Here is a 26,142-nt window from a genome sequence, read left to right on the forward strand (position 1 = left end):
GATTAGTCCCTGGCTTCCCATTTTCGTAGTAGGGAAGCAGAGTTGCTTGATCTGCAGACAACAGCATGTGTGAAAGTGCATCTTACTCTATAGCTCAGTGCTTAATGTGACAAACTACTTGCAAAGACTTGCATTTCAAAGCCTAAAGCTCAGGAATGCTTCCTGGCTTCCACTGACTGGCACTGGGATCCAAGCAGACTTTTCTCAAAATTCTGAAACTGATTTTCCTGCTTGCTTTCCCAAGTGAGGGATAGTGTTTCCTAGTGTCCTCTGTGCATGCACATACTTGTTCCAACATGGCACTTGAATCCTGATATTGGCTTGTGCCTCCTGTGGAGTGAGGTTATAGGCTCATCATGGATTCTACATCCTCCACTTTTGAGAAAGGCAGTGCTGTTGTCTGGGGTCCAAGCTGTCTCTGGGCTGAAGTGAGTCATGCTGCTTCCCTCTGAATATCTAACCATTTTCTGTATGTTGTAATTTACTGTTAATGCCTGTATGGCTTGCTTCTGTGAGGACTTGGTGAGAGAGCTGGCCCTTTGCATGTGGACAGTCACCATGAAGTCCTAACTATTCATTGCTCCTAGTGCTGTTGTGCTAAAGGTATCTGGAGATGCTTGTTCAAGCCCTTGGTCCTATTCCTGAACTAATGGTCTGTGTCGCTCTTAGATATGTGTCTACCTCTGCAAAGGAACACTCTAAACCACAGCACTGAAAGGCTCTGCAATTAAAACTCCATCTTGTCATCCCTCCTTCCTCATTACCTTTTGTTTTTTTAAGGTGTTTGAAAGCCGGGTCACCTCATTCATGTACCTCATGTACTGAACAATATAAGCTCAAATAGCAAAGAGAGCACAAGGAAGGGAAAAAATGAGAGGCTGAAGCTGGCAACTGTTTTAATTTGTCTTGGATACTCTAATGTGGAACCCTCAGTTGGAGATAATTAAAAAATAAAGTCTTCCAAGTGTTGGAGTCTGCCCATGCTAACAGTTGACTTGATACAACTGGACTTGAGGTGATCCTAGTTGGGAAAGGGAGATGAGGAATTGTACTGAGGGAGGAAGGAAAATAGAAGTGGGATGCATTTTACTGCATCTGATGATGACTGAGGAGGAGTGATGCAGAAATGGCAGTCAGTCCACCCAGGCATGACCCTTAGTTGAACTTTTTGATTAGTGCCTGAGTCCCGCTGCAATGAAGTTGCAAAATCAGTATTGCTTTTCTGATACAGGAAGTAAAAAAAAAAAAAAAAAGGGTCCTGTCATTTCCCTGTCATTTCAGCTTTAAACAGCCTTAGCAGTGGGCTTCTTGCTAGGATAAAAGATGTAGGTGAGGAGAGAAGATCCTGGAGATCCAGCTACCTGCTCAGAATGCAGCCATTTTCAAAGCTTGGTCAGGTTGCTGATGGCCTGGTTGAGCTTAGATCTGAATATTGGCAGGGAGGACTGGGGTTCCATACCTCTGAGCATCTATGCCAGAGCTGAACCCATGCCCTGTGAGTTCACAGTGCTCCTCCCTGGGCTGTCCCTCTGCTGTAGTGTAGCTGAGGCTCCTTTGCAGCCAGGTCCAACCACATCTTGCAGGAATGCTTTTTGGCTGCAGTTGCTGCTCAGGAGTAACACCTCACCTGGACATCTCACACCAGACCAGGAGCATTTCTTGCATTTCATGCTGTGACTCATTAGTCCATCTTCCAAAAGAAAATACTCTGAAGCCATGACTGGAGCAAGCACTGACTAATGTTAAAGGAAAGTTTCACCCCACTGTGACAGCTTTAAGACCCTTGTCTGGATAAGGGACTGAGGGAGCTGTGACTGGGATCAATGAGGCTCTGATACTTGGGGAAGGGAGCAGGTAACCAGGGTGGTGAAAGCAACACAAGATGTTTTATATTGGCCCTAGATGTTTGATATTCACAGGCTAGGTAATATGCAGTAATTAGAGACAGCATTTACAGCAGCTTCTCCTTAGCGCAATGAGCTCTTGTCACATGGTTGAGCTCATCCTGACTTTTTTTCCACCCTCAAAGGGCAGGATGTGCTGGTGGCAACAGTGTCTCCTTTAACCTAAAATTACAAGGAAGTTTTTGCATGAGGGGCCCATGACTCACCTCCACGTGGCCAGCAAAGGGACCTGAAATAGCATCAGTCCCTGAGCAGATGGGCACAGAAGGGCTCCCAGAAGAGAAAGTTCACAGGGGATGGATGGACACCAGGCATGTGTGCCCAACTCATGCATATCCTTTGCTGGAGGTGGGGGCCTGAGTTAGAAGGATAAGGTCAGGACATAGGACCAGCTGGGGACGGTACCCACCAGGATTTGGGAGCCTCAGCAGACTTCTACAGAGCAGTTACCTCACTTAGTGCTAGGCTCTTGCAGAGGTGTTTTTTTTCCCCGGTAATCCTTCATTTTCATGAGACCCACCAATTAGCAAGAAGAAAGGCACTAGTCTCTCCTGGAGACCTGCTCTCCAGCACCATTCCTCAAGGGATAAAGTACTTTTACGCCAGATTTGACAGCAGGCAACTCTGAGCCCCTCCACAGTGCTCTCTTGCCCCTGACTTCATGGCCTGAAAACAGGAGGAGGGCAAAACATCCCCCTCCAACCTATTAGGCCTCTGAACCAGCTGATTAGCCAAAGCAGAAAGCAGATTAACCCCAATTAGGTGGAAATGTATAAACAAATATATTCAGTAAAGCCTTTTGGATAGGTTCCCCAGGAGACTGGCTTTGAACATACCTCCCAGGGACCTTCCATAGCTTACACTCACAGCTTCATACTCCATCAGCTCCTAAATTGTGCCAGTGCTTGGGGCCCCTTCTGTGCTCTCACACAGCTCCTGCTGCACTTGCTTCAGATATTGCTGTGCTCCTCTCCCTCATCCTCTGCCTCACCTCCAGCCTCTGCAGCCCTTCTCTCTCCCTGTCACTCCATGCACCATCCCAAGAGTCTCTGGACTCCTGGGCTTTGCTGATGAAAAGTATGGCAGAAGGTCTGTATCCACGGAAAGTTTTACTTCCTATATGGAATGACAGAAACCCCTCTCATCACACTCATCTTTGCTCCCATGAAGTCATTCATCTTCCTGCTTCTTTCATCTGGCTTCCCAAGCACAATAACATCTTCACTTATGTTAACCTTTGAGCTCTCTTGCTCTGCAGAAGTCTGGAAAATGGCTGGATTGCTCAGCTCTGGTAACAGCAGCCATAGGATCTTGCATTTCTATGCTCTCTTTCACTTCAGAAGGCCCCAAATTTCCCACATGGTACACAAAAAATTCTCTCTGCCTCTGGGAGGCCTGTGCTGCTGTCAGGCAAACAGCCAGTTCAAACAGCCCAGAGGGGAGATCTGATCAGGAAGGAGATACCGAAAACCTCTCCAGTGAAATGCCACTAGAACTTTCCTACTATAGCTTGAAAACAGCTGTGCTTCCTAAGCATGCCTGGGAAGGTTGGTGTCACCTCCCAGAGGTTTGCCCAGCCAGCACCCCTATGTCCTGTGCACTTGCTGAAATGGATCCCTGATGCACAGAAACAGCCAGAAAGTGAAGGATGGTTAGAAAATCTTCAGCCATGAGGAATGGCAAACCTCTCCACAGGCAGAGCAGCTCAGCTTCTCCCCTTACTGCTTCAGAGAGGAGGTTGAACAGCCAGCAGAAAAAAAACCTCACAGTAGTTTTTTTAAATGTTAAAGAAAAAAAAAAGGGATCCTTGACAGCATGTCACATGCATGGACTGGGACCCGCAGCTGACAGGAATGAGAGCTAAAAATAGATATCAGTGCTAATGGGCTCAGAACTGCCTTCGGTGAATGAGTCCCAAGGTGAATTATGAAATCTAACACGCGTTCTCTCCCTAACAAGTGTGTTTTCTATCAAGGCTTATTTACTTTGGTCTTCATTCCTGCCAGGCATAGGATACTACTCTCGGGTTTCACAACGAAGCAGATCTGGGCCTGATGGGGACACAGCCAAGAAGTCAACAGGAGCACTGTTATGGAGGATGCAGCTCCACACATCTCAGCAACAGCACTGGCCAAAGGAGCTTCTGGTTGTGACCCTTACCTAGACAAACTGACCCAGCTAAATTGTGATGCCCCTCGGTGACTTGGCTTTCAAATAACCTCCTGAAATCCTGCATTTGAACAACACCTGCCAGTCTACCCATGCTTATCTTGGTGATACATATTCGGGGGTGAGGATCTGATTGCTTTCATCCAACCGATGCCCATCTGCATCCCTATAAATCTGGTCTGGCTGAGGCATGGCAACAGAGCTCATTTCTGTTGAATGGTGCTTGTGATGGCTTTGTCCCATCTGTTGGGAGGATGGACAGCACCTGATCCAGAAGAAAAGACAGAGCAGCACAGGCATGAAGCCTGACTGTGCATGAATTGTTGTCTCAAAAATTCACTAAATATTTTGAAAGAACAAGTTTATACTTACTTACTCTGTGCATGGCATGGCCAGGGTGTGTTTGATCTGATGGCAGGAGCCCTACTGTGAGGTTTACCACATTATCCAGCTACAACCTGAAATGTCTGGGAATAGTCTCCCCATAGCTCAGTGCTGCCCCAGCAGACGAAGTTGGGCCTATGGGTAAAGGAGTGGGGGAAGGGGGTGCTTAATAGGCAGTTGGAGTTTTTTCTCTCCAGTTAGGATATTTTCTCCTGTTGTTTTCAGCTGTAACTACAGCTTGTTATCCAGGAACATTTTTTCTGTTCCTCCCCTCCCCGCCTCTTAAAAAATGCTTTCAAAAAGCAAATCTGTGCAACAGCCAGTCTGAAACACAGTTGTCCCCAGCCTACTCCTTATCACACGTGCTTGCCTGCATGCTGTTACTTCTCTGCTGTTCCAGGGTTTTTTTAGGAGGCAATTAATCCCCAGAGGGATTAAAATAGAAATGAAGAGTGTTTTTCCTTGGAGAGAACATTTCCGAATGACCTTCCTTCTCCTCTGCAGTGAAAATTGACCATCTTGGATGAATCGCTCCCAAAGCAACAGATTCCACTTGAAGGCTTCCGGCAAAGTCTTCTCATTACCATAGACCGGGGGTCAAGAACAGCTCAGCTGCACTGTTGGCATCCAGCATAAGTTAATGGAAACAGTGTGATCACCTGGAAATAATGAAGGTATGATAGGAAAGAAAACTTAATACTGGGATGAGCACCCTCAGGATCTGCTGGGGAAGGTCTATTTTTGTCACATACAGAGCAGTCAGGGTAGGATCCTCACTACCTCCTCTGGAAGCAATAAGATAGCTACAGTTTGCTCAATCCTTCCTCTTTTTTATTCTGGATTTCAATGTATTTTTGTAACCAGCTGTCTGAAGTCATCAACATCCGTAAACCCCTATGTACCATTACTGAAATCACGGAACTTGCACTGGTGTCAGCAGAGTCCCTTCTCATGCCTGCATGTGAAATTCCCAAATTACTACCAAATTTGGAAGAAGCACTAAGAACCTCTTCTTCCTCTCTATGCCTTATCTTTGAGTTACCCCCTTGTGTGAAGCTCTCCACTCACTGCTGTATGCACATGGTTGCTGGATCCTCAGCCAACATACGTGAATCCGTCTCCCCAACACACACACATGTGGTATGTAACAACCACATTAGGGCTCTTCTACCCATATTATCCTTAAGGATTATCCTGTCTTCACTCATATCAGTGAAATATTAACATCCGGACAATCAGGCAAGATCTAGTTGTTTAAATATATGACCACAGATATCTTACAGCTACAGCTGTATAAATACAGCTACATAAATACTCTCTTGCCTGACCACCTTTCAGGCTTGAATAGGCTTGTCCTGCTGTCTAAGGAGAGCTCAGCAATGCTATTGTTCCCAGGGTGTCTCTGGGGCTTGAGGCCTGATACCTCAACATCTCAGCTGTGCCCTAAAGAAGAGTAGGGAGCTGGCTCTGGATGCTCTCCAGCAGCAGACTGGGAAGGGTGCAGCAGCCCCCAGGGACAGGGCTTGGATGCTATGCTCAACAACACAGGGAGAGGCATGTATTTTGCCCAAGGTTTAATGGAAATTAACTGAATCGCCAGCAGATCTGGGGAGCAGTTTAGGACACGCCTTGTGGTGCCATAAGTATGTGATGGTTCAAAACGGATGAGAGAAGCAAAGCCTCCCAACCCAGCTTTGAGAAAGGCACCCTGCTAGAGTCAAACTTGAGGAAGGAGTGAGTAAAGAAAAGTCTTTTTTTCTTCACAGTTTCACTCCTAGAGCCTTGAGCAGGAAAAGGGAGGTCAGTCCCTCTCTGAATTTCGAGCTAACATCTGTGATCTCACTTTAACAAGGCCTACCCCACCTTACTGAGGAATAAAAGTGTCCTCAGATGCCATGTTTTGTGTTGCTGTTAAATAAACAGCTCTTCACAAGTCCGTGGGATGAATTTCTGCACCCACTGAGTACGGTGGTAACACAACTCTCCAGTCCCACAGAGGTGGGGTGGGAGTTGTACACTCCCAGGAGGGCACGGTCAGAGAGGTAGGTTTGATGGAACGAGATACGGCATGGGCAGGAGAAGAAAAGCCCTTGAGCCCTGTATGGCTGTGTCTCACCTCAGTCCATTGGTTTCCCTTGAAGCTGTTCCTCTTCCTGGTGCCTGTCCCTGACAGCTGGTGGGACATCGCCAGTGTATCTTGGACAGTTGCGGCATAGACTGAGACTGTTCAGCAACCCATAGCTCGCATCCCCTTTCTTGCCAGAATAAATGAAAGCACTTGGAGGCAGATAGATTTTGCTATAAATGGGAACTCTTTGATGCTCTGTGGTGCAAACTATGTCACCCTTGGAACAGGAGTGCAGAACTAGCCAAATCAGAGGTATTCCTCTGTACTCACATCATTCCCAGCTCCCTAAACTTCCTATCACCAGTCAAGGCCATGAGTTAGGGAACATAGGACGGGGGGTGAGAGGCAGGAGGAGAAGGGGTTCTTAGGAGAAGATCAAATCTCAAAACATCATATTTGCACTCGTTGGGAGGCAGTAAAGAAGCTAGGCAAGCAGGACAATTAGAGATAAGGGCAAGCAACACAGTGTTCCCAGCCTGATGTCCTGCCTTCTGGTAAAAGTGGGGGTGCAGCCCAATGCATTCTTGACATTTTGTTCTCCCAACTGATGCCAGCTCAGTTCTTATCAGATATCTCCACGGCCAATGATTTTTCACAGTGGATAACACCACTGCATAGGAAACAGTCATAAACCTCTGTCCAGGCAGCTGAGCAGAATGTTCCCTTCCTGGCCTTCATATGGGGATATTTGTGGCTTTACCTTTTCCCCTCTTCCTCACTTAGCCTCTGCCTTGCACATTCACAGCTCTGACCCACCCTGAGTTACACAAAGGCGGTGAACCTCAGACCAGATCTTTCCTCCACTCTTTGGATCCAGTATGACCTCCTCTTCCCCAAATAATGCAGACTTACCTTTAAGATTGAACATACTCTTTGGCTATTCCCTGTTGGCCAAACCGATCTTAAATTGCAGGGACAGTATGGCCAGGATGCAGACTCGGAGCTGGGGCACATCTGGAGCAAGGCTGCCATCAGGAACCAGCACGGCAGCAGGAGAGGCCATGCTTTGCTCCAGATTCCTCAACTCTCCACAGCAAGAGAATGCCCCTGTCCACCCTCCCCACTGAGGAAAGTAATTTCCATGTTCAAGGATGCTCTCAGCTTTATAGCTTCCATGAGGAAAAATTCCACAGTCTTTGCAGTGCCGGACAAGGTGGAGGTGCATCAGCTGACCGATACCACTTCAGGCTTAACATGGGAATCACCTTGCAGTCAACAGAGCCACCTCTGACAGAAATCTGACCTTGAGCATGCTGGCCTGACTTTGCAGCTGAAGTGGCACCTGAATTTCCGTCTCAAGCAGATTTTTGGCCAAATCTCAAGGATGCTTTTGCTGTTGTTCTTCTTTATGCTGAACTGTGTGCAACCAGGCTTGGTGCCACAGCACTGTGCAAGAGAGACACCCTCCTTGTTCTGTTCTATGTCCAACCCTCTGCTAAAGCAATATTTGGAGAGCTCAGTTATGTGTGCCAAAGCCAGGGGAGCTGAGGATGCAATCCAGCTGCTTCCCTTTAGATTTTGTAATCCAGGATAAGAAAGCTTTCCAGTAAGCACTCACACCATGGTGATAATGGTGACAAAAGCTCGCCCTTGCCTAGGTTAACACATGATGATACTGTTAACATGCGCACCACAGCTTGAGACTTTTTCAGGACTCTCTGGGATGAGTCCTCACAGATTAGGCAACAAGGAGTATGTTAATTTTGGCCGGCCGGCGTTAACTTTGATTTACCTTGGGCTGCTCTGCCCTTGGCTACGTGTGCCAAGGGGCTCCCCCTTTGCAGCACCCTCACTCTCAGGGCACAGAGCGTGTCCCTCTGGGGCTATCAGTAATCCTGGGGCTGTTCAGAGCCTCAGGCTCTTTGCAAGAGATTTCTGCAAGGCATACATACATATACAAATATACATATGTTAACACATATCTCTGTGCTATATGTCTGGTTTTACACACATGACACTATACTTGCACATCACTAGTGATTCTGCAGTGCTTTGCAATGGAAGGGTTCTTGAAACTGCGAGAGCAGGGTTTCTGGGAGATGAGCTCTGTGGCTAGTTCCTGAGCCAGTTTAGGCCCTTTTTGAGGTCTTTTTCAGAATAAGCAGGATAATTTTCCATTTTTTTCATTCCTCCATTTTACTGGCCATGATAGCCATCAGCAGCCATCAGTCTGAATCTCTTTTGTGCAGACTGCTCTACCACAGACCCACAGAACTGTAGTCAGTCTCATGCACTATCATATTATGGCATCAGCTGTATCCAGCCATGTTCAGATTTTCGTGGCTTGCGTGGCTTGTCTAGAGCCCACAGGTCTGCGTGCAGTAATCCTTTACCCACACACCTTGCTCTGACAGATCCTAGCTCCTTTTCTTCCAGTATTGTGAATTCCCAGCTCTGCAAACCATTTCAGGACACTATTCACCCAGCCATAGCCATGGTTTTGGAGGGGATGTGCTGTGTTGCTTGGCACAGGCAGAGTTAGTTCTGGCTCTCCAGCAGTCCTTGTTTTCAGTTCCAGCCATGGGCAGGTCTCCTCTAAGGGAGTTGGCTATGCTCCTCTTTTCCTTTCTCCTCTCCTAAAACTACCAAACCTATCAAGCACGTCAGAGCCAGCTGGTGTAAAAAGTAGGACTGTTTTTTAAGGTCTTCTTATTTGCTTACACCTTGTGGAGGCACTGAGTGAAACAGTCTTTGACTTTCCTCTGCTGCTTCCCATGGCCCCAGAGTTCCAGTGGAGCTTTAAGTGTTCCATCCTTCTGCTCTGAAGTCTTCTTGGTATGTCTGGCACTGCGTGACCATTAGAGATTACTCAACAATTCAGGTATTAATTTGCAGGACAGAGGCCTGCCTGTGGTCAATAAGGCGGTGCCCTTCTGTTTATTATATGAAAACTGTGCCCCTTCTCTGTCCCAGAAAATGCTTACCACCACCTATAACTGATGGGAACCTTTCCAAACAAAAGCCTGTTAGCACAGAACTGCCAGTTTCCAGCTCCTTGCAATAGCAAGACTATAATTGCCAGATGACATCCTGGAGGACCAAATCAGATGCCCACAATTCTTGCCTACCAGACCAGAAGAAAGATTTTTTTCCTAGCTTTGATCTGGACACTGGCTTACTTTTGAATTCATGAACAGGACACACCACAGAGATCCTTGAGAGGTTTCCCAGGTCAACCTGTACACATTCCAGCTGGTGCCTCTATCTGTGGCCAGTCTCTAGCACTTCAGAGAGTCAGCTAGAACTGTCCTAATGTTACAGGAATATGTAGGAATGGGGGGCAGTTAAGCAAGTAACTTGCAGACAGAGACAAAATCTGGCCAAACAGTATGCCTTCCTCCTGACCATGCAGACAGTAAGCACATCTGCGATGGGAAAGGAAACTTTAGAGAGTGCTCTTTGCACCTGGATCACAGCTCAAGAGAAAAGTGAAGCTGTAGCTCAGCACCTGCTTCGGGGCACCAAGCATGCACTGCTATAGGTGCCACAAGGTGTGAGGACACCAGCAGTCAGATGGTTCTGCAACCTGGCCCCTCTCCCTCACTCCGCCAGCTGCATGGGGCCCTGCGAGTGTAAGCCACGTGGTCAGGACTTCCTTTTTCAGCAGATAGGGGAAGGCAGCCTATTGCCAAGAATGGGTGGGTGGTGAGGGCAGGGACAGCTCACCTAGGCTAGCTGCTGCACACAGAGCTCCCAGCTGGCTCTTGTTCCAGGGGTTATCTAGTGACAACACAAGGTCATCAGCCAGCAGCCAAGCTACGTTGCTCCACAACCTTGCTTCCTTGTCTGTGTTCTCTGCTGAGACCAACCTCCAGCAGGGACTGGCTGTGGCCTCTCTCTCAATCTCAGATGAAACTTTCTGGAAGACCCTGATCCAGACCCAAGATCCTGGCAAAGGCAGCTTGAAAGAGTAAGGGGCACCGTCGCACTCTTTTGGATGGACGTGACACTGCTGGTGCACACCGATGCTGATTTCAGTGGTTAACACTGTTTGCTTCTCTGAGGGCTGTTTTGGCAAAAACATTTGATCTCCCTAGCGATATAAATACACAGCTGTTTCCTCCAAAATAGGAGGTAAATGGAAGTGTGAAGAGTGAAAGTGTATGCGGTGTTTGTGGTGCTTGTGCTACAGAGAAAAAAGGGAGAGGAAATGAGGCTTAGTGCAAAATACAGGAAGTGGGAGAAAAACAGCACAAAGCAAATGCTACATCCATTGAATGGGAATTGAATTGGTATCTTGGCTGCTGTTTGACTAACTTATGGTATCACTAAATCCCATTCTCCTCACAGGGAAAGAAACCCTGCAACTGTGCATTGTCAGTGTGACGGAAGAAACAACGGCAGCTGATGCTGGTTGGGTCGGTATTACTGTCGGTCTCACAGACCAGTCTTTGTTCTCAGAGTGGTGACAAAGGGCTCCCTTCTTTCCTTCACCTCCCTCATCTTGTTCATAGGCGTGTTGGAACAGTGCATGTTTTAAGACTATATCAGCTATGGGTGACATGCCTTGGCGAGCTCCCATCAGGACCTCTGCCACCCCTGCCCCCTGGGAGGTGTCCCTCTCGTGCACCGGTGCCCTCCATGGAGTGCACAGGAAAAGGCTCATTCCCTTATCGCCTGGTGGAGCTTGGAGCTGCATGCTGCTGGAGTCTGTTGGTAGTAAACATGACCACAAGCTCTGAGCCAGCAGGTCCACAGGATATCAGGAGCATGCACAGTGCTCCTATCACTTTCTTGTTCACCTCTGTAGTTACCCTCAGTGCCTCCTAAACTTGTCACTTGGGCACTCTGCTTCCTGTCTCTCTTGGAAGATGAGTGCAGGGGAAAGGGAGCTGGTGTCGGTGAGTCTTAGCTGGCATCATCAGGGTGACCTCTGTCTCCCTTTGCATGGAAAAAGAGACTTCAGAAGGTTTGACCAGTTCCTGAGAAGGGGCCAGTTACTGCTGCTGGTGTAATCCCAGCCTGTAGTGCATGCTTTTCCAAGATGAGGTAGCCTCTCAGCCAGTGACTTTTGACAAGTGGCTGTGCCCAATATCTGGCAGAAGGAGAGAGTTTGCAGGGCATTGTGGTGGGTGGCAGAGCTCTTCCAGACAAGGGACTCGATTGGAAGACACACTTCCCACATTCAGCCATCCTCTGACTGATGCTCTCTGCCACCCCACTGCCAGGCAGTGAAAGGCTCCTCTCCCAGCATCTGCATGTTGCGAGTGGAGACGGCGCATAGTGGGGCAATATCTGAAGACCTAAGAGTGCACCTTCAAGGCCCTTTGATATCATCCCAGTGTTCCCAGTCTGCGCACTCTGAACAGTTCTTGTCTGAGCTATCAGAGTGGCACAATTATTCCAGCCACTTTTCTAGTGCTCTTTATCTTGGCAGCCTAAGGACTTCATTACATTTCTCATGTTCTTGGTACAGAGGGTTGAACATGCACAGAGATATACAGAGTTACAAAATAGGGCCCATGCCTTGATGCACACAGGTCCTAACATAAAAAAGACACATTCAGAGGCATATACACAGACACCCACTTGCCAAATGAGCCTGTGACCTTGCACGGACAAGCAGAACAGTACATCGAGATCATGACAGTGCTCTACAAGAAATCCTAAGTGTTATTGTCCCCTATGGGAACCTGGAAAAAGCAGCATAGTACGCTAGGTTAGAATTGATGTTTCAGTGTTTCCCTTTCAGAAAACAGGGAAATAATTTTCAACCTCTGAGAGCATCAGATAGCAGTGTGTGGAAGAGTCAACATAGGAGCCACTGCCTCTGCCGTAGTTTTGATGCATGAAAGGACCTCAGCAGGAACATCACATGCTGGCCACCGTGTCTGCACACAGGTCATACCACTGGGAGATGCCTGCAGTCAAGCAATCCTAAGTCTGTCTTTGAAGCTGTGTCTCCAGGTCCAATTTTTACAGGCCAGCACAACTACAGGGAGTGATCTTCTTTGAACAAAAGACGAACATTTCTGAGTGGAAGTCAAACAGGTGGAGTTGACCAATCAGTCACAACAAAGGGTTCATGGCCAATGTTCTCCTCCTCTCTTCTTATGCTTCCTTGGAGCTAATTTTTCCCCTTAGGCCTGTTTCGGATGCCAGGCAACACAACTCTGTCATGAGGCCTCCACAGGCAGCCCAGGAACACAAGTGGAGTTTGGGTCCTGGATCGTTGTTTTTTTACAGTATTTTTTATAAGCCAGATGACTCCTTATATAGGTAGAGTAAGTTCAGGAGAAAACTTTGAAGGGAAGATAAAGATGCTTTGGGATGCAAGACATCTTATGCTGTGTTTATTTCCCTCACACCCCCCCACCTGTGTAATACAGTCCAGAGCAACATGAGGAGCTGTGGTAACATGGATGTGGTAACTTATATCAGAGGGTGCCCAACAGCAAAAACTGTGCAAATATGCACATTTTTGGGGAGGTCAGCATCAAAGCTTCTTTATGTTAATATCAGCCAACCATGCATCCAGATCTCAGGAGCAATGAGACCAGGGACTGTACTTCACAGCTCAAGTGAAGCTGGGCAAAAATCCATGACCTTGAGTCTATTGCGTTTGAGGAGAAGGGGGGATTGACCTGCAGCAGGAATTATGAGTTGCCTACGGCATGGCTTAGCTAACATTTCCCACAGCAGAGCAGGGGGAAGAGCATAAGCTTGTTTGAGATTGTTTGAGGAAGAGACAGAGTTTGTCTCCGGAGTTGTTTTTTATGGCATACATCTGAAAACAGTTTACATGTGGCTAGAAGGAAGCCTCTTTGTTATTGTGGTTAAAATGACCTCTCAGTACCTAGCCTCTATTTTAAGCAGGTGATGCATACATGTTCTCATGCCAGTACTCTTCAGTCTTTTAGCTGAAATAGCAGTTCTCTTTCACTGGGATTTACCCATCTGATGTATTAATAGGCAGCAATCATATGCCCTCTTAACATTCCTTTTGCTAGGCTAAAAAAAGCAAAGACCGTCTAGACTTCTACAATCACCTCTCTCTTTTTGTCCCGATCACTCTAGTGCCATTCTTTCCACTTGTTAGAATTTTCTCTTTTTCAACTCTTCTGGAAGGTTCTTTTCTCCTCTGTACTGGCAGTGCTTCCTTGTTTTGTCTCTTCAGTTAACATTTACATTTTTCCTCCAAGGTCATCAGTGAAGATATGAAATTAGTTGGTGCCAAAACCAGTCCCTAAAGAATTTCATTAGCAATTGCCTACTACTTTATGTTTCAGGGTCTTTTCATTAAGCAATTTGTTACCCACTTTTCAATTCAAGTGTGAATCCCTGCACTCCCCTGCTTTCACAACTTCTCAACCATCCTCTGTGAAAACCAAATATCTTTCATATACCACATAATCAATGTTTTAAAAAAAATTTATTCTCCTCCCCAAGCATAAAAATAATAAGAAATACTCTACCTTTCATACAGTCACACTGAATTTTGTCTAATTTTCTATGCACTTCCATATCTCTAATTATTTCCATTTTGTTCTAGGACAAAAAGAAAAGCTGTTCGAAACTCTTGGGCTGTAAATAACTACATCCCTTTTTTTGTTCCTTAATTAAATTTAGGTAAAATTGTTGATACTAGGCAACTCTCTGGTCCCCATCCCACCTCCATTTGCACAGGTTGATTGTATATCAATGCTATTGGATTTACCACTTGATCTGTCTCCAGGCACTTTCTGATCTAAATACCTTGTGAATTTTGCCTTGACCTCTGATGGGATTGTCTCAATTTCCAGACACTTTTAGCCATCAACTTGTAATCCCCTTCTTCTACACCATCTTTCCTGCAAAATGAGGCAAAACTTCTGGTTTATGGAGCATGCCTTGATCTTAGCTGCACTGTGCAGAGGTCTGATGTCTTGCCTTGTTCTTTTTACCTTTACAAAGAACTTTATTCAGCACCTCTGCCAGATCTATCTTACCTTGATTTCTGGTGACTGACATGTCTATTTTTCTAAACTTTGTGACCTCTGCCATGTAGACTTCTTTGCTGACCACTCCCATCTTTCCAGGAGGACTTTTTTTCACCAATAAGTCAATTTTCTATGTGTCCTCTGTTGCCATGCTGAGTCTGAATGCCTTCCACATACAAATACTTAAGACTTTTAAATCAAGTTGTTCATCATTTCAGTTCCATAACTTCTCTGACCATTAATGTTTTGAGGCTGAAAAATCTTAGCTGTGGCCCCATGGTATTTACTCTTCCATCTAATTTAAACAGAATCAGCCTGTGTACAGTCAAGGTTAAAAGTTCAGCCACATTACTCTGCAATGTCTCACTGGTTAACAAGACCAGGTCAAACACAATGGCACCTGTGGTTAGTTTGCTGCCTCTTTAGTGAAGAAATGTAAGCCAGTGCATCCCAGAATACCTGGGCCCAGCCTATGGTAGAAGCACTTTATTCTCCATGTAAGAAGTTAAAAGCTGTAGTAATGACAATCCCTGGTTCTGCATATCATTCTAAAACCATGAAAGAAAGTCATCAACATCCAGGCACAACCTTGGATAACCGCAGCAGAACTACAGCTGTCTTTCCTCAAGGTGATTTGAACAGAGACAGAATCTGCTTATCGCCTCTGTTCCTGCTTGTTTCTTCACACTCAACGATATCATGAACAGACAATACTACCACAGGCCCCACTTGTCTTTGCTCTTCTGAGTAGCATAAATCTTTCAGTCTCAGTGGTCCAGCCATGCCAGCTGTCCATCCTGACTCTGAAAGTCCTGGCATACACAGCCTGCATATTGCTCATGAGGTCCTTGCCTTAGCAATCAGGCTCTTCCATTGTTTTTCCCAGTTTCCCATATATACTGGCTATATAATCCTGGATGGAGTTTCAATTTTCTGCTCTAATAACTATTACGCTCCTGCTCTCTTATGTTCCTTTAGTCGTTGCTGTATTTTAATATCTATGCTATTCCTTCAACGACACATCAAAAGCCAGCATGGAAACCACACAAGTCCCTACTAAAAATTCCACACAAAATACCAAGTCCTCCACCCTATATCTTAGTCTAAAGCCTGTCTCAGGTGTCTCATTCCCAGCAGGCTGTGTTCTTCCACACCCATACTCAAGCTGCCAAGGAGAGTCCTCTTTCTTTGGATGCCTTCAAAGAGACAACACACTGCTGGCAGGAGTTCCCAAGGAATCTGTAATGTCTGGACCATGGATTTGCCCTTCTCTTAGGACATGTTTCACGGAGGTATGTTAAGTGCCTTGTGCAGTATCTGTAGTCATCCTTCCATTTCGGTGGGAATCTAGCTCCCTCATTTGTCTCAACATGAAGGGAATCAGTGGATTATTCTCTTTTCCTGTCAGACACATTTTCAATTCAGATCCCCTTTTGTAACAGGAATTGTCTTAAGTGTTTCCATTCACACAGACCTATCTTTCCTGGTACTTCTGGTAGTCTCTTCCCCTTGCCCTTTGCAGTACTTCCTGCAGCCTCTTCTCCTTTCCAGGTTCCTGGACTCATGTTTCCATGGCCTCTGACCTCAAGCCATCCCCATCTCTTCTTTTCATTCTCTACTGGGTTCACTTTTTCCTTTTTTGTTCTTGTTGCTTTTCCTTCCCATTCCCAGTCCACAAGCTTTTTCTCAAACTTCAAATGAAGGGAAGAACTTGCACATGCCTGATAAACTCTGCTCTGATGCTTGCTCAGAAGTTATGGTAGGGATGACCGGAGTGCATTCCTCTCTATGCTGAAAACCTGAACTCACAAAAAGAGCTGAGAGATTTCAGCAGCACAGAAACTGTAATCCTAATTTAAGTTTACCCAGATCCCACCTCTGAAGTGGTCTGATGATTCAAAGCAGCAAAGCAGACTGCAGCAGCATGAGGCCAGAACACACAACAGCCTTACCTCAAGACAGCAATTCCCATTACAAGTGTGAGTTGAGAATCTCATTTTCCCAGGAGGTAGGCAGCTACTACTCCTCGCATCATACATCATGGTGACAGACAGAGGTTAAGTAACCTGTTTGTTGCTATTGACTGTTAGAAGACAGCTCTAGACACTGCTGTTGCCTGCCCCTTGGCACTGGGTGAGAGCTGCCAGGGAGGTGGGGGACTCAGGCAATGTGCCTCTATGGTAGATATCTCCATCTGACTGTGTTGCCTAGAATCCATTAAACAGCACAGGTGGAGGCAGAAATTATGGACATATCTTCAGCACCCTACTCCAAGTGCCATTACCTCCTGCTACATTCTGTTAACATCTGAACCACAGTTTGAGTACTGCACTGTTCAGCACAGCACCACTGGGTAGCATTGCTTAGGTGGAAGATGTGTGTTTCCTCCATTAACTTTTCATCCCGGATAGAGAGAGTGGCGTTGTCTAAGGTGACTGACATGATGCTCCCTCTTGCTGGTTTGAGAAGCAAACTGTCACAGCACAGCAAAGGATGTTGTTGTCACAGAACCATCTCACCTCCCATTGGCCTTGCTCAAGGTCATTCTGTATGGCAGCAACAGGAATAGAGCGTGTGAATTCCACCTCCTTATCCCACTTGACCCAGGGCTAGGACCAGCTGGGAAAAAGCAATATCTGTCCAAGCACGGTAGCAGTGCTTGGGTGTTGTTGTGCAGCTTGAGAACAGGTTAACACTCGTGTTGAAACCCCTGCCACACACACAATAGGCATCAAGAGGTGCCAGCTCTGGAAGCTGGACGCCTGGGGACACGTTGTGCTGGAAACACTGGGGCCCCATCCAGCTGCACCAGCACTCCCTCGCCCGTGGGACTGCGAGTTCCTCCCTGGGAAAGCAGCAACGCCCAACTGACTGCACTCCAGCCCCGGCAGGAAAAGGCTAACTACAGACAATGCCCAGATAGGGTGATTAAGCCCCAGTGAGTGAAGCATGGTCCCACGCATGATCTGTGTGTGCCCCACAGAGCACACCTCCACTCCAGGCTGTATTTTGGGCTTCTTTTTTGGAACATTCTGCACGTTAGGGATGCTTTCTCCTACAAAGACAGGGGAGTAGCAAGATGTTTCGCCCTGCCTGCCAGGCAGTTTTAGCTCTGTCCCAGAGGCATCCTGAAAGAGGATGTGAGGTTGTTTACCCTCAATGAGGCAGCTATCAAATCTGATAGCATGGACCCTAGAGGTTAAAGGATTTGGGCACCCAGTCACTAGGGAGTAAAATGTGCTGCTCTGACTTTGTAAAATGTGCTGCTTTGACTTCGGTGGAAAAGGTCACACATCACAGGCTACTGCCAGCTAATGAGAAATGAGTCTGGACAATTAATCAATACATAATCTCCTCCGCTAATCATATTGATGGAAGATGAGCTCCATCCCCCAGGAAGGGCAAAGGCCATTGAGCTAAGCCATTTAGAGGCATTTATTTATATCCTTGGTGGCTCAATAATTTGAGTCTTTCCCCTGAGGGCGAGGCAATATTGTCCAGGTGAAAAAAAAATCCAACACAACAGGGTATTACTTAGCAGAAAAACAGCCTTTTAATAGAAATTAACACTTTCAAAGGAAAATGCATTCCTTTTCTCTGCATTTTCAACCACACACATGTGAGGACAAAAAACCTTCTGAAATATTCTATGTAAATGGTCATAAAAATGTCATTTTCTAAGGGAAATACTCAAAGAAATTGTCAAGGTCTCAGGGCGCATGCTACTCTCAGTTGCATCAGAATGCCTTTCTTCAGAAGCTTACCATGAAGCATTAAAAGAGAATTTGTCCTTCACTCACTCATCCTAAAACCATGCCTTTCCTCTGGCAGGCACAAACTGTTTTTTAAAAAATCTGGCCCTGTAGGTAAGGTGAGTTCATGCTTGTGTAATTAAAGCCTATGTTGAAACACATACACACCAAGGGACAAATATGATGTCATGGCACAGCTGTTTCTGCAACACAGCTGGTTTCCTGGCTCCCTGATACAAATCCTGCTCTTGCTGAGCTGCAGTAAAGCAGGTGGTAAAACTGTCAATTGGAAGTTGCAGGTCATCCCTGCCAGCTGTGTGTGGTGCTCAGACTGCCCCTGCAAAAGCTAACAGAGCCCTTCCGTTGCGCTACGTAAACTGTGGAGAAAGGCACTGGTGCTCACAAAGAAGCTGTTTACTTACACAGTTGCCTGCTGGGACTTATTTACAGAGTACTACTGACAGCCACCAAATCTGCTTGTATAGCTCTGGAGACAGTTCAAATCCTCTGTTCCCAGACAAGTGATTAATGCTGTATGGAGAGAAGTTAGGACTGAGGATAAAACTGAGCTTTCAAAACAAGAGCCTCTGATCTCAAACTGAACAAACATTTCCCCTTGCCTGTGTCAGCTAGTTTGATTTCCAACAAAAGAGCAGATTGCTTGGGAAACCACAGTCACACTGGTGAATTACTTTCCTACTAGCCAGAGAGAGCTCCCTCAAGCATCCTGTCCTGCTCTCTCAAATCAGGTTGAAGGCAGAACTTCCTCTACAAGCAGCTAGTGAAAATGAAGCTCAGAGGTGAGTCTCCCAGCTCAGACCTTGTAAGGAACAAGACTACACTCCTTAGAGCCCCAGCTCCTTATTAACCCTCATTTACAAGTAGCCATAGGGCCCATGTGTGCTCAGAAGATGTACCTGATCCTGCCAGCAGCAGATCCAAACACAAAGGCATCAGTGGAACAGCTAACCCACCCTTTGAAAGAACTGCGGAAGTGAGAGCAGGATTTTCTCTCAGTTTGAAAACATCTCTGAACAGGAAAGACTTAATGGCATTGACAAAGGTGTGCTCCATGCAAACAGATCTCTGGCAGCAACACACTGAGCGCTCTGATATCGACAGCTCAAGCCACAGTGTCTGGATAGTATGGTCCTCCATAAGACGAGACCAGCCCTCCCCCGTGCCCCATCCACAGGACACATAAAAAGTAGTGAATGATTGTTAACAGCTATTAGGGTCTATGGCTTTTAACCTACACATAACAGAATTTGCGTGCAATTATATATATGCATGCACACACCATCATGCATATATTTGTGCTGTGGAAAGGCCATTCAACGTGCAGTCATTGCCTCGGGCATTGCCAATAACTGATGAGTTCTTGCTGAAAAGTGCTCTAAGCCTGCCTGCACTCAGGTTTAACTTTGTGCAAGCCTCTCCCAGCTGCGCCCATGGAGAACGCTGCTATTGTGAGGGCCAGAGCCTTTCTGCCATGCCAGCACACGCAAAGGCTGACGTTTCATAAGCTGCCTGCCATCAGGAGGACAAAGTCCCGTTGAGTGGGCATTGGCTCTGCCTTCCCTTGCAGATAGCAAGGGATCAGCTGAACTCAAGTTTGGCAGCCTCCCAGGGTATGGCACAAGGCTAGCCAATCATGTGAGGCAGAGCCATTATCGGTGCCCTGTTCCTAACAAAGTGAAGACATTCTCTTTCATCTCAAACTAATATTTGTCCCTGCTCTTTCCAAGCAGAGGAAGACAGACATACACTGTGCCAGATCCCCTGCTGTGATATGTATCTACTAATCTCTAGCTTGTATGGTTACAGGGAGGCTGCAAGCATGGGAAAACACTTAAACATCCAAAGTCAGGATAACATCCTGAAGTCATGGTGTAAAGTAAAAACAATAAATAAAGGTTCTTTGGGAAGGAGGGAATACAAAATTACTTAATTTTATGTGTTTTCCCATCACAGTGGCTAAAGAAGCCAAGGTTTACAGAGGGCAAGTGAAAAAGGCCTGTCCAGTCCCCTTTAGAAGGAAGAAGGTGCTGGGTGCCCAGAGCCAGTATCCAGAGCCCTGCTATCTCCTCAATCACCTTTAACACCAGAGGCAGGGAAGATGAAGTTCTCAGACTTTTCTCGCCACTTTAGTCCTGATTTAGGGCACAGACAAGTCAGACTCATGAGTTAGCCAAGGTCCTGAGCACCTGAAAGCACTTCTTTCTGCAAAGAGTTATCCTAATTCAGAATGACATCTGTGTATTTTCTTTATAACTTACCCTATCCATGAACTACATTCACTTGCATTTCTAATTAAAAATTATCCATCTGTTAACAGTGACTTCTGGCTAAGCTTAACCTAAGTGATATGACATGTGATGTGACACCCTGCTCCTGCTGGGATGCTGAATATTTTACGCAGAGCTGCCCTGAGAAGCTGCTTGGCCATGACATAGTGGAGACGCTGAGAGTCCACAATGCATTGAGTTGTGAGATCCTGGTTCCAGGTAGTCAAGACAGGCTGTCTGGCTACAAAGGGGTGTCTGTCCCTCTGCAAGAGTTAGACCGAGACTCTGACAAGCAGGGAGGCAGGGGAGAGGCACAGCTCAGAGGGTCATTGGGAACCAGTCCAGAATGACCTGAGAGCAACCAGCTTGCTCTACTCAGCCGGCTAAACTTCCAAGAAATCCCAATGGGGAAGGCACTAGAGGGGATTTTCCTGTGTGTACTTGCACCTTTCTGGGTCAGCCGATTTTGGAAATAGAGGACTAACATTCATTTAACATATTTTGCAGTTAGGTCTTGTCCAGAACTGGTTGGTGACACACGACCTCTGTGTTGTTCAGAGGGAGACAGAGAGGAAAAAGAGACGAAAGCTCCTTTATGGCTCATGCTAACAGTAAACATAGGGAATCAGAAAGCAAGTGGACTACAGAAACCAAGAGGCAGGGTTCAGCTCAGTCACAGGTCTTTTGTACCTATGTCTCCCCTGAACTGGAACTATTTCACATCCAGCCAACTCAGAGCACAGGCAAGGAAGTGGGCTTTGCCCCTGCTTCCTGTGAAGGGATATGCCCTCGCTTGCTTCAGGGAGGAATGAAAGAGTGCAGTGACCCTGAAGTAGGCCAGACTTTCAGCTGTGCCTTTTATTCACGTCCAGGCTTTTCCCGGTCTTTGCAGATATGGGCCTCTTCATGCCATCTCCCTGTGATGCTGTCTGGAGAAGGAGGAGGGAGAGCAGAGTGAAGGAAAGTCAGTGATAAAATGGACCACACAGCCCTGGAGTTCCAGGTGTCAATTCCTTTTCTCACTAGCTTTCCTTTTCTCAGCAGCCCGCTGAACATTCTTTTCAGGTTACTACAGAGCTCTCACACAGCATCTGCATCCCTGAAGCAAAGGCAGTGTACGGCTGGGTGGCTCTGGAGGTGTGAGCTGTCAGTGAAGCAGGTGCCTCATCAGGCAGGCAGCAACAGCCAGCACCACACAGGGGATGAAGCCCAACATCACAGCTGAGAGGTTACTGAGCAAGCTGGGCCACCATGTGCAGCCCGTGGATCACAGATGAGGGAGTTGGACGCAGCACAGCACTGCTAAAGTGTGTGAGATGTGCAAGGAGTGGGACAGGACCTCACTGCATGCCTCACATCCAGTCATGGCTGGGCATCAGCAGGCCTGTGAGCACAGCTAGCCAGCTCTGGAGCATGCACATTTCTTGACTCCTCAGTCTACTCCAGGCACTCCTGCATCCAGGGGACAAGGGTCACTGCAGTCCTTTCACAGGGTGCCAGTGAAGCAGTAGGGAAAGAGCCAAGGTAAACTCTTGAAGAAAAGCAAGAGCCACCACAAACACAGCTGACTGAGCCCAGCAGGAGCAAGCGTGTGCTCTGTGTTGTCCCTTTAAACAACATTCAGAGAAGTAATATTGTAAGCCAGTGGCTGTTTCCCAAGAGGCAGGAGTCCTGGCTGCCATGGTCAGCCTTGCCAGTCCCTTTGCTTTTTGGCTTTGCCTAGGCCACAGGACCTCTATGTTTCTGTTTCCCTGCTATTACAGCATGTGGCAAAGGGGAGGGACTCCTTCCAAAGCATCTGCTGTTTTTGACTAGAGCAGCAAAGGACCAACTCATCTTGGCACTGGCCAGTGAAGAGAGGGACAGCATAATGCCTTGAGTCAAGTACAGAGACTGCCTGCAAAAGTGCTTGGAGCACAGATCCTCAGGAATTAAATTCCCAGGGAAACGGGCAGTGTTGCCTATGTGTTTCCTCCTAGCCACCCTGCCCAGCTCTGCCTCCACAGGGCCATTATGCCGAGTGGTGAAAGGCGGACACTCGGGCCTCTGTCTCCACACAGTACCCAAACACCACGTTATGGACACAAGCCAAACATCTGAGATAGACCTGTGTCCCTTGGCCTGACCCACCCCACTGTCAGCATCTCCACTCCTAACCCTCAGCCAGGGCCTTCCTGCAGCCTGTGGACACATCGGAGGTCTGCTGGAGACTCAGACCTTACACTCTTTTTACCACAGCACATGCCCTTCCTAGGTCTCCCAAGCCTGCCAGGCTTAGCAGCCACAGAGGAGAGACCCTTTCCCCACTGTGTAAGAGAAGAAGCTTCAGAGAGGCTTCACAGCAGAGAAACCAGAATGGCTCTCTACTATCCCCTTACAGAGCTGAGGTGACCAGCTATTTCAGATAAGAGGACTCCTTCCCTGGCTGTTGGCATCTGTGGATCTTACCTCTAAGTCTTCATTTTTTCTTTTGTGTCAGTCAAGTGAAACTAATCACAGATGGGTTTTAAAGTATTGGATGTTATCTCACCATCTGTGTCCCAGAGTCTGTCTCCTTAACTGTGCTACTGTTTGACAGCCTGCAGGGCCTCTGTACCTCGTCCAGGAGTTAATATTTTATCTAGACATTCAAGGGAAGCTTGGTGGAAATTGTGCTAGCCTTGAAATGCCAAAGGTAACTTTAAAATATTTCCTTCCAGACTCTGAAATGTTGCTAGTAGAAATGTATTCTCTAAAAGGAAATAGCTCCAAACCTAGGCTAACAGCTGGGGAGATCATTCATGGAAATCAGTGCCCTGAGGCTCTGTATCACTTTCATTTGTCTTTCCCAAACCCCCCACCTTTATGGAGGCCAAGTACATCACTCTTCTAGTTCCAGGGAGGTGAAGTGGGAGCAGCTCTCCTGCATAGGAAAATGTGTTCATCCTGAAAAGGTTTCTTTGTTCTCATTGCACAGGATCATTTGTCTACCATGCAGCAGATTTATGTGAGGAACAGCAGTGACACAGGGCATAATGACTCCATTTTGTTTAATAATTAACTCACATGTTCTCCTGGTGCCACACGTTCCAGCAGACACTGTAAGGCAGTCAGGATGTGCTGGTCGGAGAGCTAAGCAGCAGGTGGGCAGTAAGGAAAAACTGATTTCTCCTTCCGCTCACTGATGTTGTGCCCTAACTAGTGCTGGGGTCCTCTTACCTGAGGTGTGTTGTCCCAACAGCTCTTCAAACACTGCAGACTCTGCATGCTCTGAATATTTTACCAAAACAACAGGCACTGTGGTGTATTATTTCAACAGGGGTCATATAGGAACTATTTCAAAGAGCAAACCTGAACTATGTAGCAAGAATAAGAATGGAAGCCAAAATTCATCTGAGTTCTCCCGCTACCAACAAGAAGCTCCATCTTGCAACCCATCACTGTTTGGTTTGCAAATGGCCAGGAATTGTTTTATAGGTTTTAGGAGAATTTGCTGGAAACTTTTTGCCAAATTTTTCTCAAATTTTAATGCCTGTTCCTCACAATCAAATAATTTCTGGGGAAGAGGTGCTTTCAAAGAACTTGTCACCTTGAAATACTGCTGAGGGCATCCCTTTTCTAAGTATTTAGACTTTTTTTTTAAGAAAAAAATTTCACCACAGATTTACAATACTTAGTTGTTCAAATACAGAAGGCTAGATATATTGAAAAGGTTCTAAATAGATCATTTTAAAGTTACTGAAATAAAATATTTCAAAAATATTTCAGAAAGGGCTTTTTTTTCCACCAGCAAGATATCAATTCTTTGAAAAGTTAGAGACTAGCTTTTTCTCCAAATTCAAGATACATCTCTTTCCACAATATCTCAAACCTTTGGGAAAGGGGGAATCTATTACTCCCTTAGCTTGGTTTTTAGAGAAGTAGAAAACAATAAAGCAGAAAGAAATTTATCAGGAAAAAAATCTCAACTAGAATACTTTGCTTAAGTGAAAACAACCCTAGGTTTATCAGGGACACTTGTAGCCAAGGCTGACGCAGTTGCAGTTTTAGCAGCACTTCCCTTCCTGAACAAACGCCTGAGATGCCATCAAGTTCTCTCTGCCTAGGACCTGAACTCTGTTTCTATATCTCTGTCTATTTTAAGGCATATCCCATACACAGTCCTTTCAGTTCCTCACAGTCAGGAATGTGGCTCTTCCTGGAAACCATCTGCTCAGGGAGACAGCTGAGCTTTTACTGAGGACTGAATCTGTTCCCTGCACTGCAGCACCACCCGAATGGGTTAGGGTGTCCTCCTGGCAGCATGTTTCCGTGGTTTCAGGTGGGTTAGGGTGTCCTCTCCACAGCAGGTTTCCAGGGTTTCACAATTTCAGCACTCGGGGCAGACCAGCAAATGTGGGAGGGACTTTGGTTTGCGGGGATTACACCTTATTACCAGGTGTAATGCCCTCAGGCATCGAACTGTGATTTGGGTACAACCTGACAGCCACATTCTCCTTACTTGCCCCACATGAGTTTCCTTTCCAGCCCTCTTCCGCACTCATCAGGCCATGAGTCCTACTGATAGCTTGTGCCAGGTGACTGCTGCTCCATGTCCCGTGGAGGCTGCCAGGCAAGCCTTGCTGCCCTGCTAGTCCAATGGTCTCAAATGACCTTCAAGAGATTGGCTGCAAGGTGAAAGTACACAAGCAGGTTGAAGCTGGTTATTCAGCATCCAGGGATTAGAGCAAATGAGAGGGAACAAAGCTGATTTAATTGTCTTCTGCAAGACATCATTGTCTAAATCAGATCTGCAAGCCCCAAAGCAGAAGCTGAGAAGAGCCAAGGGGTCAAGGTAACCCAAATTCAGGGGACTGGAGGACTCCTGACTGGGCTACAGGGGGAGAGGATGAGAGCCAGTGAGAAGTGGGAGAATATTATTCCAGACCACATCTAACTGAGTACTGAAGTGTGGATCCCAATCAGTGCCCTATCTTCTCTCCTACAGTCAGTCCCAGTGAAATTCTGTATCATGGCATCATCTTTGATTCAAAGTGGGAGAGACAACAATCCAAACCACTTTGGTAATGGGCAAGTTCCAGAAGGGATCCTTGAAAATCTTCCCCCAGCTGAATGTCCTAGTAATGTTCTAGTAGTTCCTGAGAGCCCTAATACAGATTTTTATCTTCCCTGTCACTGCCAAATTGTATTATGTTCTTTTACTTACCCTCCGAGTGCTTCCAGAGCAGATGAGCTGGGGGGGATGCACAACAGCACATTTGCACCCTAAAATCATCAGGTGGTTGCTTAATTCCTTCAGAGGAGGGTTGAGTGATTTGGGAAGAGGAAGGTGGGGAGGATCTCAACAAACTTCAACTCCCTATTTTCTGGTTAACACCACCAGATGCCTCCTGCAATGCCTAGTCTGTAAAGGGGAGGCCTAAGCTCAGGGGGTAGTGAGGAATTATGGCTGAAGTTCTCCCTCTGCAGTCCTTGAACACACAAAGAGTGGCTCCACATTTCCTCCCAGGGCCATCCAGCTCAATGATGTGTGACTAACTCTTTCATTGACCAAAGACCAACCACTTTCCTCACATGACCTTACATAACTGCTCATCTATTTTGTTAATGAATGGAGCT

At 46.6% G+C, this 26,142-nt stretch overlaps 1 long non-coding RNA gene across 2 annotated transcripts; it reads right to left on the reverse strand.

Annotated features, from left to right (window-relative positions):
- Positions 1-1,369: 1,369 nt before the first annotated feature.
- Positions 1,370-26,142, reverse strand: LOC113966466. Of its 2 annotated transcripts, XR_003533837.1 has the most exons (4): positions 25,730-26,142; positions 25,025-25,190; positions 4,446-5,116; positions 1,370-4,338 (listed from the first exon to the last, which is right to left on the reverse strand). It is a non-coding gene; the product is annotated as an uncharacterized LOC113966466 (long non-coding RNA). The 2 variants fall into 2 exon arrangements; XR_003533836.1 differs by having other exon boundaries at positions 1,370-5,116; positions 25,730-26,127.

The sequence above is a fragment of the Neopelma chrysocephalum genome, unplaced genomic scaffold, assembly GCF_003984885.1.
Source record: "Neopelma chrysocephalum unplaced genomic scaffold, ASM398488v2 Primary Assembly neopelma1_60, whole genome shotgun sequence".
NCBI lineage: Eukaryota > Metazoa > Chordata > Aves > Passeriformes > Pipridae > Neopelma > Neopelma chrysocephalum.